The following is a 12081-nucleotide window of genomic DNA, read 5'->3' on the forward strand; positions in this document are numbered from 1 at the left end:
GAGTCTAATCGGGTCTTCCCGCTAGAAGGAATATCCTTCGTTGACCGTGAGAGCTTGTGATGGGCTAAGTTGGGACTCCCCTGTAGGGATTTGAACTTTCGAAAGCCGTGCCTGCTGTTATGGGCAGATGGGAATTTGTTAATGTCCGGTTGTAGAAAACCTGAAGTTGACCTTAATTAAAATACATCAACCGCGTGTGTTACCGTGATGGTCTCTTTCCGGCGGTGTCCGGGAAGTGAACACGGTGTTGGAGTTATGTTTGACGTAGGTTGTTCTAGGATCACTTCTTGATCATAGTTCTTCGTTCGTGCTTTGCCTTCTCTTCTCGCTCTCTTTTGCGAATATGTTAGCCACCATATATGCTAGTCGCTTGCTGCAGCTCCACCTCATACCTTTTACCCTTCCTATAAGCTTAAATAGTCTTGATCGCGAGGGTGCGAGATTGCTGAGTCCCCGTGACTCACAGATACTTCCAAAACCAGTTTGCAGGTGCCGATGTTACCGAGCAGGTGACGCAACCAAGCTCAAGGAGGGGCTCGATGAAGATCGTGTTCTTTATGTTGTTCCGTTTTCCAGTTGATCAGTAGTGGAGCCCAGTTGGGGTCGATCAAGGAACTGTATAGCATTTGGGGTAGTCTTCTTTTATTTTGGCTCCGTGGTCGGGCCCTGATTGTATTTGGATGATGCAATGCTTTATTCATGTATTGTGTGAAGTGGCGAGTGTAAGCCAACTATGTATCTCTTTCCCTTATGTATTACATGGGCCGTGTGAAGATTACCTCACTTGCGACATTGCTTTCAATGCGGTTATGCCTCTAAGTCGTGCTTCGACATGTGGGAGATATTGCCGCATCGAGGGCGTTACAAGTTGGTAATCAGAGCCTTCCCCGACCTTAGGAGCCCCCACTGCTTGATCGAATTAGCAGTCGTTGTTGAGTCTAGAAAAACGTTTTGAGTCATTTAGGATTATATATATCGGAGAGTTTAGGAATTCTTTTTACTCCCCAGTCCCTTCATCGCTCTAGTGAGGCACCCTGACGTAGAGTTTTGACTCTTCTCTTCTCAAATTTCACTATTTTTTTTAGGATCACGTGGGTATCTTGGAATCGTTCCAATGGTTTTGTGACGAGAACATTGTTCTTGGTGCCTCCTGTCATTTAGGGGTTGTGGCAGTGTCCCGGGGAGTTGAGCTCCGAGGTGTTGTCATCACAATCTTATCGTTGCAGTTCTGGAATACCTGAGTTTAGTTCGCCGACATCGAAAATCTCTTTTATACAGTTGTTGGTGAGATAACCTCGACGCCACCCAGTACTGAGGCGGGAGTTCGGGAGTATTGCCATAACTCGTATAACGGATGCTTTTCGAAGGTTTCTTGGTTATGTGTTGAAGGATGGATACAGCTGGATGTAGGATTTGCTAGTTTGGGTGAGATATTATGCTTCCCCTGTATCCCCAACACCTGATTGCATAACTGGGAAAATTTCGGGAGTTTATAAGTGGGAATTCAAGTAGCTCTTAGGATATCTTTCCGACAGATGTATGATATGAAATTGGGGTTCAACGTCTAGTGGTCCGCCTATTCACGGTCGGTTTTACAGTGGTCTCGTTGTGTCTTAAAGAGTCCTTGGCTATGCCGACTCGGGGATGCTTCGTATGTCATGTGCACTGCCTTGCACATGATGGTGCTGTACGATCGAGCCCGTGTAGGCCCCACCACGAAAACTTCAGACGAAATCTCTATCATATGTTTGTTCCGGCTTATTCTGCAAGCCAATCCTTTGTTTTGTTTTGAGTTGTGGTATTCGAGTTGCTTCAATGTCAAGTGTTGATTCCATACCTTCCCCAAATGGTGTTCTCATACTCCGATGTGAATACCAATCCTTCATGATAATCGAGATTGTCATGTCAATCTTGTTCAACCGGCTTGTTTCTCTTCAAGTGGATCCGATCATTTCAACATCAGCAAGATCAATTATCTTTTCTTCTCAACGGTGTTTTCCCACCCTCCCACCCTTGTTTTCTTCAAGGACTCAGATGTCTTAATCAAGTATCCTTTTATTCATGTGAAGTCTCTCCATTCTTTTCCGTTAATATTCTTACCCGGTGGTTCTTGTGAAGATGCTCTACACATTCATCATTCTTAATTCTTTTTCTTCTCCGGTGGAGCCAATTAAAGCTTTGTTGATCATATCCTTTCCTCGTTTCAAATACCTTCTCATGCCGGTGCACCTCATATTCATTCACTTCTCGCTGTTCAATTGTTCTGGAGTGTTCAAGATATCCCGAAGATTCTTGCTTACACTCTGCTTTCGTTCAAGCTCTTTCGAGGATGTTATCTCATTCAAGACATTCAATTCAAACGGTGCAATCTCTCTCTTTAAATCATTTCAACGATGTTTCTCTTGAGTGGGCCCTAACCCACAGGTCTTTTCCCAGGATCTTACCCGACTCTTCTTTTCACGGCGTTACTATCAAATTTCATTTCAAAGTTTGATGTAAGTATGAGTATCATCAATCGAATGCCTTCTCCTAGATCTTTCACAATTCTTTTCATCATTGGCTCAACTTCTTTGTTTTGATTCTTCCGGAGTGTCTAAACAATTCATGGTGGTATTTCTCGTCGTAATTCAAAAATTTGGAGACCAAAGAAGATTTTCTCTCAATCCTGCTCCATTCTCTTCAAGATTCGTGATTCTAGCCTGTTGCCATCCCCTCATAATTGTTTTGAATATGAGAATTCTTTTCACCCATCCGGAATAATTCAGGAGTCTTTTCAGTTTGTTTATCTGAAGGCCATCAATTCAGGATTATTCATTCCAGCTTTCAGCTCTCATTCTCCAAATCTAACCGGTGCATCATTCAAATTTCTCTAATCAGCTCGGGGTCTCTTCGTTCACGTGTATCTAAATTCTCTCAAACATCTTCGTTCATTTGTTAATTCTTCACGGTGTTTCTTTATCTTCTCTTCGTTCATTTTCAATTCTTACGGTGGTTTGCTCAAGATTCTATTCCATGGTTATCATATCAACTCATTCCTTGTTTTCCAAATCCTACCGATGGTTCGTCGAAGACCTTTCCAAGTTTATGTTATATCTCTCTTAATCTTTTCTACGAGAATAAGTAATATGTCAAATCCGTTGATTGTCATCAATTTAATTAGTGAAGGATAAGCATAATGTAATTCTTATTCTTGTTTCATCCAAGTGATTAATTCCTTATTCCGGAGCCTCATCAAAATTCTTGGTCTCAATTGTTTCTTCTTTTCTTTTCCGGAGTTCCAAGCTCTCTCAATTTAGTTCATCGCGAAGATCCATCTAATCATTGCAAGGCTTCAACCTTACTCTTCTCATCTTTCTTTCCATTTGATCATTCTTTTGTTACCGGAGTTCTTCTTGAAGGTTCTACATGATGGTCCATCAAGGATCTAATTCCTTCTCGAAGCGTTCATCAACATTCTTTTCAAAGGAGCTCAAGCTTTCTTCATATTGTAATCCGGAGTGCATTTCTGTCTAATGTATCATTGGAGGTGGTAATATGTCATTCTTGATAATTTGAGTTCATGTTCCATGATTCACATGTTGTTAAGAATGAGGTATTTTAAATCCATCAACCTATTCATTGGAATTATCTTGGGTTACATTTCACCTAAAGCCTTCCCTGAGGATTGTTGCTGTCCATGGTGCTCATAAATGACCCAAGTTCTTCATCTATCCTCCCGGTGAATAGGTTTCTCGTCTCCTTGTTGATATCAATCCAATCTTTGATTTTGTTAGTGGCAGGTTGTCACCTCATAATTTGAGATGTATTCCATAAGACCATATCAAGTTTATCCTTTTTCGTTGTTGGTGTTCCAACAACTCCATTCGACCCTTCTCCTAAGGATGCCTTCTCAAACTCTTTTGTGGCAGAAGTTGGCATTTGCTTCTCCATTCTTTTATTTCAATTATCTATATTCTATTCTTTCGTTCCGGAGGCATTGTGATGTTGCTCTTTTCAACACATCATCTCGTTTGTCAAAATCATGTTCTTTTCGTGCTTATCCATTTAATCGGAGTGTTGTGTCCTCCGCTCAAGTTCTTTTCGCCTTATCAAGTCTTGCATCCCTTATCAACCGGAGTGCTACCCGAATCGGTTCCTTTTTTCCTCTTTCTTAACGGAGTGTTTCGAACTTTGTTCTTCTCCGTTGTTTCATTTCTTTCAATTTGTTCAAACTCTCAAGGTTCGTGGTTTCACTCTTTGGTCAAAGAAGCAACTTAGCTTTACCTCTTCTCTTTCTCTTCCGTTTTCCCTCCGGTGCCATTCTAGATCTCGGGACGAGATCCTCTCGTAGTGGTGGAGTGTTGTGACGCCCCAAGACCGGAGCTTCAGATGCCTTCCAGGATTTCCGGGTTTCATCGTGTGAATTGTTTGGTTCTTTGCATCATGTGCATTGCATCATGTCATTATGCCATCATGTCATTTCTTTTCTTAACTCAACTAAATAAATGGCATGGATCTTTGATCCATTTAAATCGAGGGAATTCACAGGGTGAGCTCTCTTTATAACATATCCTCCCGATATTAGGGAGCTATATTAAATATTCCATTTTCGGAATCACCCATGAACACACTTGCAAAAATATTTCCTCATGCCTTCGTCCCATGCATCATCTCCTTCTCCTTTCCTTCTATTTCCCATCGTTTGATAGTCCCATTTTACCCTTCTCTATTAATGTCCATTCTTTTCCTATAAATTCTAGACCGTGCCAGGAACACCTCCTCCAATTTTCAGATCCTTTGGACTTGTTTTGGTTGGATTAAAAAATGGCTCAAGTTTGAATCTAATTCAAACTTGAATTATTTTTCTTTCTCTAAAATATTGCCAAACCATTTTATTCTATTTGTGCCAAGTTCCGGCGCTCCAAGAATATTTTATTTTCTGAAATATTCTTTCCCTAACCCTCTCTTTTTTTCTCTTCTCTCTATTTGTTTTTTTGTTAAAGCAAATTAGAGAGGAGTGAGAGAGAGCAGCAGGCCCATTCTCCTTCTATGGCCCAGCCGACGCCCTCCACACTAGGACTCTCGCGCCAGCCCACCTAGGCCAGTAGACCTCCCGCGCCGGCCCATAGGCCCAGCCGACCCCCACCAATTCTAACCTAGCCCGATCCCCCTCGGTCCTCTTTTCCCTTCGTTCACCTCCTCGCGCCGCCAGGAGTCCCCGCAGCCCGATCCCCATCTCTCGCTCTCTCCCTCTCCCATCGATCCGTCTTGCGCCGTCTCCGCACACGCCCGATCCCGCGCGCCCCTCCTCGTTGCCATGGCCTTCCTCCTTCTTATCCTCCGCGCGCCATGGCCGCCTCCCGCTTCCTCTACCGAGCCCTACCTCGTTCCCGTGCCCGCATCCTTCGTCCTCCACGGCCAGCAGGATCCCCCGCACTGCTCGTCCCAACAGTTTTGGCCAGAGCTCGCCGGAGCCCCAGCAACGGTCATCGCCGGATGTCCTCCTCGGCTCCACCCTGCCGGCTCACGGCGCCGCCGGCCTCGCTTCAGCTGCGCACCGTCCTCCACCGCCTCCCCGCCAGGGTCCCTCGCAGGCTCCTCCTCATCGCCTTGCCTTGCCGCCGGACCCTGCTCGGGCGCCGCGCCGCTGCAGCTAGGAGCTCCAGCCTAACCTCCGCCTGTGACAGCTGCTGCTCCCGCGACTCGAGCTATTGCTCCGTGCTTCATCATCTATCGTCGCCTCTTTGACATGGCCATTGCCGAGTCCTCCCAGGACCCGTGGAGTCTTATACAGGAAAACCAAGTTCAAAGACTGCCGTGGCCGTGATCTCACTCAGTACCACTACGGATTCATCAAGACCGCAAGTACCCTTTTGATCGCTAGGACCGAGACCCTAGTTCGACTACATGTTGCTGCCCCGCGCGAGACCGTCAAGTACCATGACCGGACCGCGAGCACCACGGATCCACCAAGTACCTCGACGTCCAATGCCGAAAAACACCAAGTAATAGGTCAACGAGGACCGCCAAGTTCGTCTTCCGCCGTCTCCGGAATCGCCAAGTTCCACGACGAAATGAGAACAACTATCGCCGTTGAAGGCCGTCAAGTGAACATCTACCGGACGACGTGTAACGACCTACTCCGTGAACGTGTTACCACTATGCCGGAGGCATTCGATCCGGCCAAGTAACAACGACTATGCTCAACTACCCACGACCCCGAATGTCTTCAGACCATGTACCGTCAACCCTCGAAGACCCGTGGACGGCAAGTTCCTTGTTGACCCCAAACACCTACGGAGTGTGAACATCTACGAAGCGGGAGCGACTACTTCCACTACCATCGTCGCGAGGACACCTACTTCCTCTACGCCGACTTGATTCGTTCCGGAATTGCACGCTTCGAAGGTATAACCTCGAGAAGACGTCCGTGAACAAATGCTTGCGATGGTTGAGATGCTCGTGTTTGCACCATGTCCAAATTATCACTCGTTTCCTTGTCGCCAACTCGTGGGACACCCGGAATCCGGGAGCTCCCCACCATCTTTTGACACGCCCCCGACACTTTTCCTTTTGCACCGGCATCTCAATCGAGTTACCGGAAACCGGGACATTGCCGTGGCACCCCTTTCCCTTTCCACCACGGTGACAAATGCTTCATATTGATCTTGTCAACTTTTAATAAAAATTGCATAAACTTCCACATGTCATCCGCATCATGATAACAACTTTAAGATTGGTTAAATGTTGTTGCACCAAATTGATAATTGCATATGGGGATTTACCGTTTTGTTGTTTATTATATCCGGCCCCATTTAAATTGTTTAGATGGTATAGTTTGTTATGCTACACCTCTTGCCATGTTAACCAACATTTAATATTGTGAGTACCTAACCGAGAGAGAACTAAATAATTGATGTGGTGTTCCGTCAATATGCAACTCGTTGCATATTGAGCTCCACTTAACTTGTAGTTTTGTTTGTGCCCCTTGCCATGCCATGCATATTTAAACCGGACATGCATCATACTTGGTTGTGCATCATGCCATGTTATGTGTTGGTTGTTTACTATGTTGTTTGCTTCTTTCCGGGTTGCTTCTCGCGTTAGCTTCGGTTTCGTTCCGGAGTTGTGAGGATCCGTTCGACTTCGTCCGTTTGTCTTCTTCATGCACTCGTTCTTCTTCCTTGCGGGATCTCAGGCAAGATGACCATACCCTCGAAATCACTTCTATCTTTGCTTGCTAGTTGCTCGCTCTTTTGCTATGCCTATGCTCTGATACCTACCACTTGCTTATCATGCCTCCCATTTTGTTAAGCCAAGCCTCTAACCCACCTTGTCCTAAGCAAACCGTTGTTTGGCTATGTTACCGCTTTGCTCATCCCCTCTTATAGCGTTTTAGTTGCAGGTAAGATGAAGTTTGTTCCTTGTTGGAACATGGAGATGTTGTTCCTTGTTGGAACATGTTTACTTGTTGGGATATCACAATATCTCTTATTTAATTAATGCATCTATATACTTGGTAAAGGGTGGAAGGCTCGGCCTTATGCCTGGTGTTTTGTTCCACTCTTGCCGCCCTAGTTTCCGTCATATCGGTGTTATGTTACCGGATTTTGCGTTCCTTACACGGTTGGGTTATAATGGGAACCCCTTGACAGTTCGCCTTGAATAAAACTCCTCCAGCAATGCCCAACCTTGGTTTTACCATTTGCCACCTAGCCTTTTCTTTCCCTTGGGTTCTGCAGACTCAAGGGTCATCATTTATTTAACCCCCGGGCCAGTGCTCCTCTGAGTGTTGGTCCAAACTGTCAGCCGCCGGTGGCCACCAGGGGCAACTCTGGGCTGGCCTACCGGAAGTTTGGACAATCTGAGTGTGCCCTGAGAACGAGATATGTGCAGCTCCTATCGGGATTTGTCGGCACATTCGGGCGGTGTTGCTGGACTTGTTTTACCATTGTCGAATGTCTTGTAACCGGGATTCCGAGTCTATCGGGTCTTCCCGCTAGAAGGAATATCCTTCGTTGACCGTGAGAGCTTGTGATGGGCTAAGTTGGGACACCCCTGCAGGGATTTGAACTTTCGAAAGCCGTGCCCGCGGTTATGGGCAGATGGGAATTTGTTAATGTCCGGTTGTAGAAAACCTGAAGTTGACCTTAATTAAAATACATCAACCGCGTGTGGTTACCGTGATGGTCTCTTTCCGGCGGTGTCCGGGAAGTGAACACGGTGTTGGAGTTATGCTTGACGTAGGTTGTTCTAGGATCACTTCTTGATCATAGTTTCTCACCGTGCTTTGCCTTCTCTTCTCGCTCTCTTTTGCGTATGTTAGCCACCATATATGCTAGTCGCTTGCTGCAGTTCCACCTCATACCTTTACCTTACCCATAAGCTTAAATAGTCTTGATCGCGAGGGTGTGAGATTGCTGAGTCCCCGTGACTCACAGATACTTCCAAAACCAGTTTGCAGGTGCCGATGTTACCGAGCAGGTGACGCAACCAAGCTCAAGGAGGAGCTCGATGAAGACCTTGTCCTTTGTTTTGTTTCGTTCTAGTTGATCAGTAGTGGAGCCCAGTTGGGGTCGATCGGGGATCTGTGTAGCATTTGGGGTAGTCTTCTTTTATTTTGGCTCGTAGTCGGGCCCTGATTGTATTTGGATGATGTAATGCTTTATTCATGTATTGTGTGAAGTGGCGATTGTAAGCCAACTATGTATCTTTTCCTTATTGTTTACATGGGTTGTTTGCTGAAGATTACCTCACTTGCGACATTGCTTTCAATGCGGTTATGCCTCTAAGTTGTGCTTCGACACGTGGGAGATATAGCCGCATCGAGGGCGTTACACGGGGCTGAGGGTATGTACTAGTAGCTATGTGTTTGATCTCTCTCTATCTCTCTCTCGTGTTCTTGGGGTGATACGATCTTGATGCATCGCGAGCTTTTCTATTATAGTTGGATCTTATGATGTTTTCTCACCCCTCTACTCTCTTGTAATGGATTGAGTTTTCCCTTTGAAGTTATCTTATCAGATTGAGTCTTTAAAGATTTGAGAACACTTGATGTATGTCTTGTCGTGCGTATCTGTAGTGACAATGGGATACCACGTGATTCACTTGATGTATGTTTTGGTGATCAACTTGCGGGTTCCGCCCATGAACCTATGCATAGGGGTTGGCACAAGTTTTCATCGTGATTCTTCGGTAGAAACTTTGGGGAGCTCTTTGAGGTTCTATGCGTTGGTTGCATAGATGAATCTGAGATTGTGTGATGCATATCGTATAATCATACCCACGGATACTTGAGGTGACATTGGAGTATCTAGGTGACATTAGGGTTTTGGTTGATTTGTGTCTTAAGGTGTTATTCTAGTACGAACTCTAGGGCTATTTGTGACATTTATAGGAATAGCCCAACAGATTGATTGGAAAGAATAACTTTGACGTGGTTTCGTACCTTACCATAATCTCTTTGTTTGTTCTCCACTATTAGTGACTTTGGAGTGACTCTTTGTTGCATGTTGAGGGATAGTTATGTGATCCAATTATGTTATTATTTTTGAGGGAACTTGCACTAGCGAAAGTATGAACCCTAGGCCTTGTTTCAACGCATTGCAATACTGTTTACGCTCACTTTTATCATTAGTTACCTTGCTGTTTTTATATTTTCAGATTACAAAAACCTTTATCTACTATCCATATACCACTTGTATCACCATCTCTTTGCCGAACTAGTGCACCTATACAATTTACCATTGTATTGGGTGTGTTGGGGACACAATAGACTCTTTGTTATTTGGTTGCAGGGTTGCTTGAGAGAGACCATCTTCATCCTACGCCTCCTACGGATTGATAAACCTTAGGTCATCCACTTGAGGGAAATTTGCTACTGTCCTACAAACCTCTGCACTTGGAGGCCCAACAACGTCTACAAGAAGAAGGTTGTGTAGTAGACATCAAGCTCTTTTCTGGCGCCGTTGCCGGGGAGGTGAGTGCTTGAAGGTATATCTTTAGATCTTGCAATCAAATCTTTTTGTTTCTTGTTTTAGCACTAGTTTAGTTTATAAAAGAAAATTACAAAACAAAAAATGGAATTAAGTTTGCCTCATACGCTTCATATTTTTAATATCTTTCGTGAGTATGATGGGAAGGAAAATTGTGTCAAAGTGTTAGAAGAAGAATGCATTAAAATGTTTGGCACTAAATATTTGAATGATGAGCATGATTGCAATGTTGTTAGTATGAATTCCTTGAATATCCATGATGCTAATGATATGCAAAGCCACAAGCTCGGGGAAGCTATGTTTGATGAAGATGATATTTTTTGTCCCCCAAGTTTTGATGAGCAAATTTATTATGATGAAATCATGCCTCCTATTTATGATGATTATATTGATGAAAATGGATTTGGAGAGGTCATGACTTTATTTTGTGATGAATCCACTATTCCGGAAGAGGTTCCAATCGACTATGAGAACAAAGTTGCTATCTATGATGATTATTGTGATGACTTGTATGCTATAAAGAATAATGATAACCATGAAAATTGTCATCACAATTTAATTTTCAATTGGATTATGCCTCACATGATAATTATTTCGTTGAGTTTGCTCCCACTACTATTGATGAGAAGAAATTTGCTTATGTGGAGAGTAATAAAAATTATATGCTTGTAGATCATGAAAAGAATGCTTTAGGTGCTGGTTATATTGTTGAATTCATTCATGATGCTACTGAAAATTATTATGAGGGAGGAACATATGCTTGTAGGAATTGCAATAATATCAAGTTTCCTCTCTATGTGCTTAAAATTTTGAAGTTATGCTTGTTTTACCTTCATATGCAAGTTGATTTTTGTTCCCACAAGTTGTTTGCTCACAAAATCCCTATGCATAGGAAGAGGGTTAGACTTAAATGTGCTATTTATATTCTTCATGATGCTCTCTTTATGTTACAATTCTTATCTTTTATGTGAGCATCATTGAAATCATCGTGCCTAGCTAGGGGCGTTAAACGATAGCGCTTGTTGGGAGGCAACCCAACTTTTTTTTTGTTCCTTGCTTTCTGTTACTGTTTAGTAATAAATAATTCATCTAGCCTCTGTTTAGATGTGGTTTTATGATTTTAATTAGTGTTTGTGCCAAGTAGAACCTTTGGGAAGACTTGGGGAAAGTCTTTTTGATCTTGCTGTAAAAAATAGAAACTTTAGCGCTTACGAGAATTGCTGCCATTTTTTATTGGAGAGTGATATTTAGTTAATTCTTTTTTAAGATGATTAATAGATAAATTCCTCAAGTCCAGAAATTTATTTTATATTTTTTGAGGTTCCAGAAGTTTGCGTTAGTTACAGATTACTACAGACTGTTCTGTTTTTGACAGATTCTGTTTTTCATGTGTTGTTTACTTATTTTGATGAATCTATGGCTAGTAAAATAGTTTATTATCCATATAGAAGTTGTAATACAGTAGGTTTAACACCAATATAAATAAAGAATGAGTTCATTATAGTACCTTGAAGTGGTGTTTTGTTTTCCTTCGCTAACGGAGCTTACGAGTTTTCTGTTAAGTTTTGTGTTGTGAAGTTTTCAAGTTTTGGGTAAAGATTCGATGGATTATGGAATAAGGAGTGGCAAGAGCCTAAGCTTGGGGATGACCAAGGCACCCCAAGGTAATATTCAAGGACAACCAAGAGCCTAAGCTTGGGGATGCCCCGGAAGGCATCCCCTCTTTCGTCTTCGTTCATCGGTAACTTTACTTGGAGCTATATTTTTATTCGCCACATGATATGTGTTTTGCTTGGAGCGTCAATTTATTTTGTTAGGATTGGCTTGATGTTTGAATAAAATACCAAGATCTGAAATTATTAAATGTTAGAGAGTCTTCACATAGTTGCATAATTATTCGACTACTCATTGATCTTCACTTATATCTTTCGGAGTAGTTTGTCATTTGCTCTAGTGCTTCACTTATATCTTTCTAGAGCACGGCGGTGGTTTTATTTTATAGAAAAGATGAACTCTCATGATTCACTTATATTATTTTGAGAGTCTTTAGAACAGCATGGTAGTTCGCTTTGGTTATGAAACTAGTCCTAATATGATGGGCATCCAA

The sequence above is a fragment of the Triticum urartu genome, chromosome 6, assembly GCF_003073215.2.
Source record: "Triticum urartu cultivar G1812 chromosome 6, Tu2.1, whole genome shotgun sequence".
NCBI lineage: Eukaryota > Viridiplantae > Streptophyta > Magnoliopsida > Poales > Poaceae > Triticum > Triticum urartu.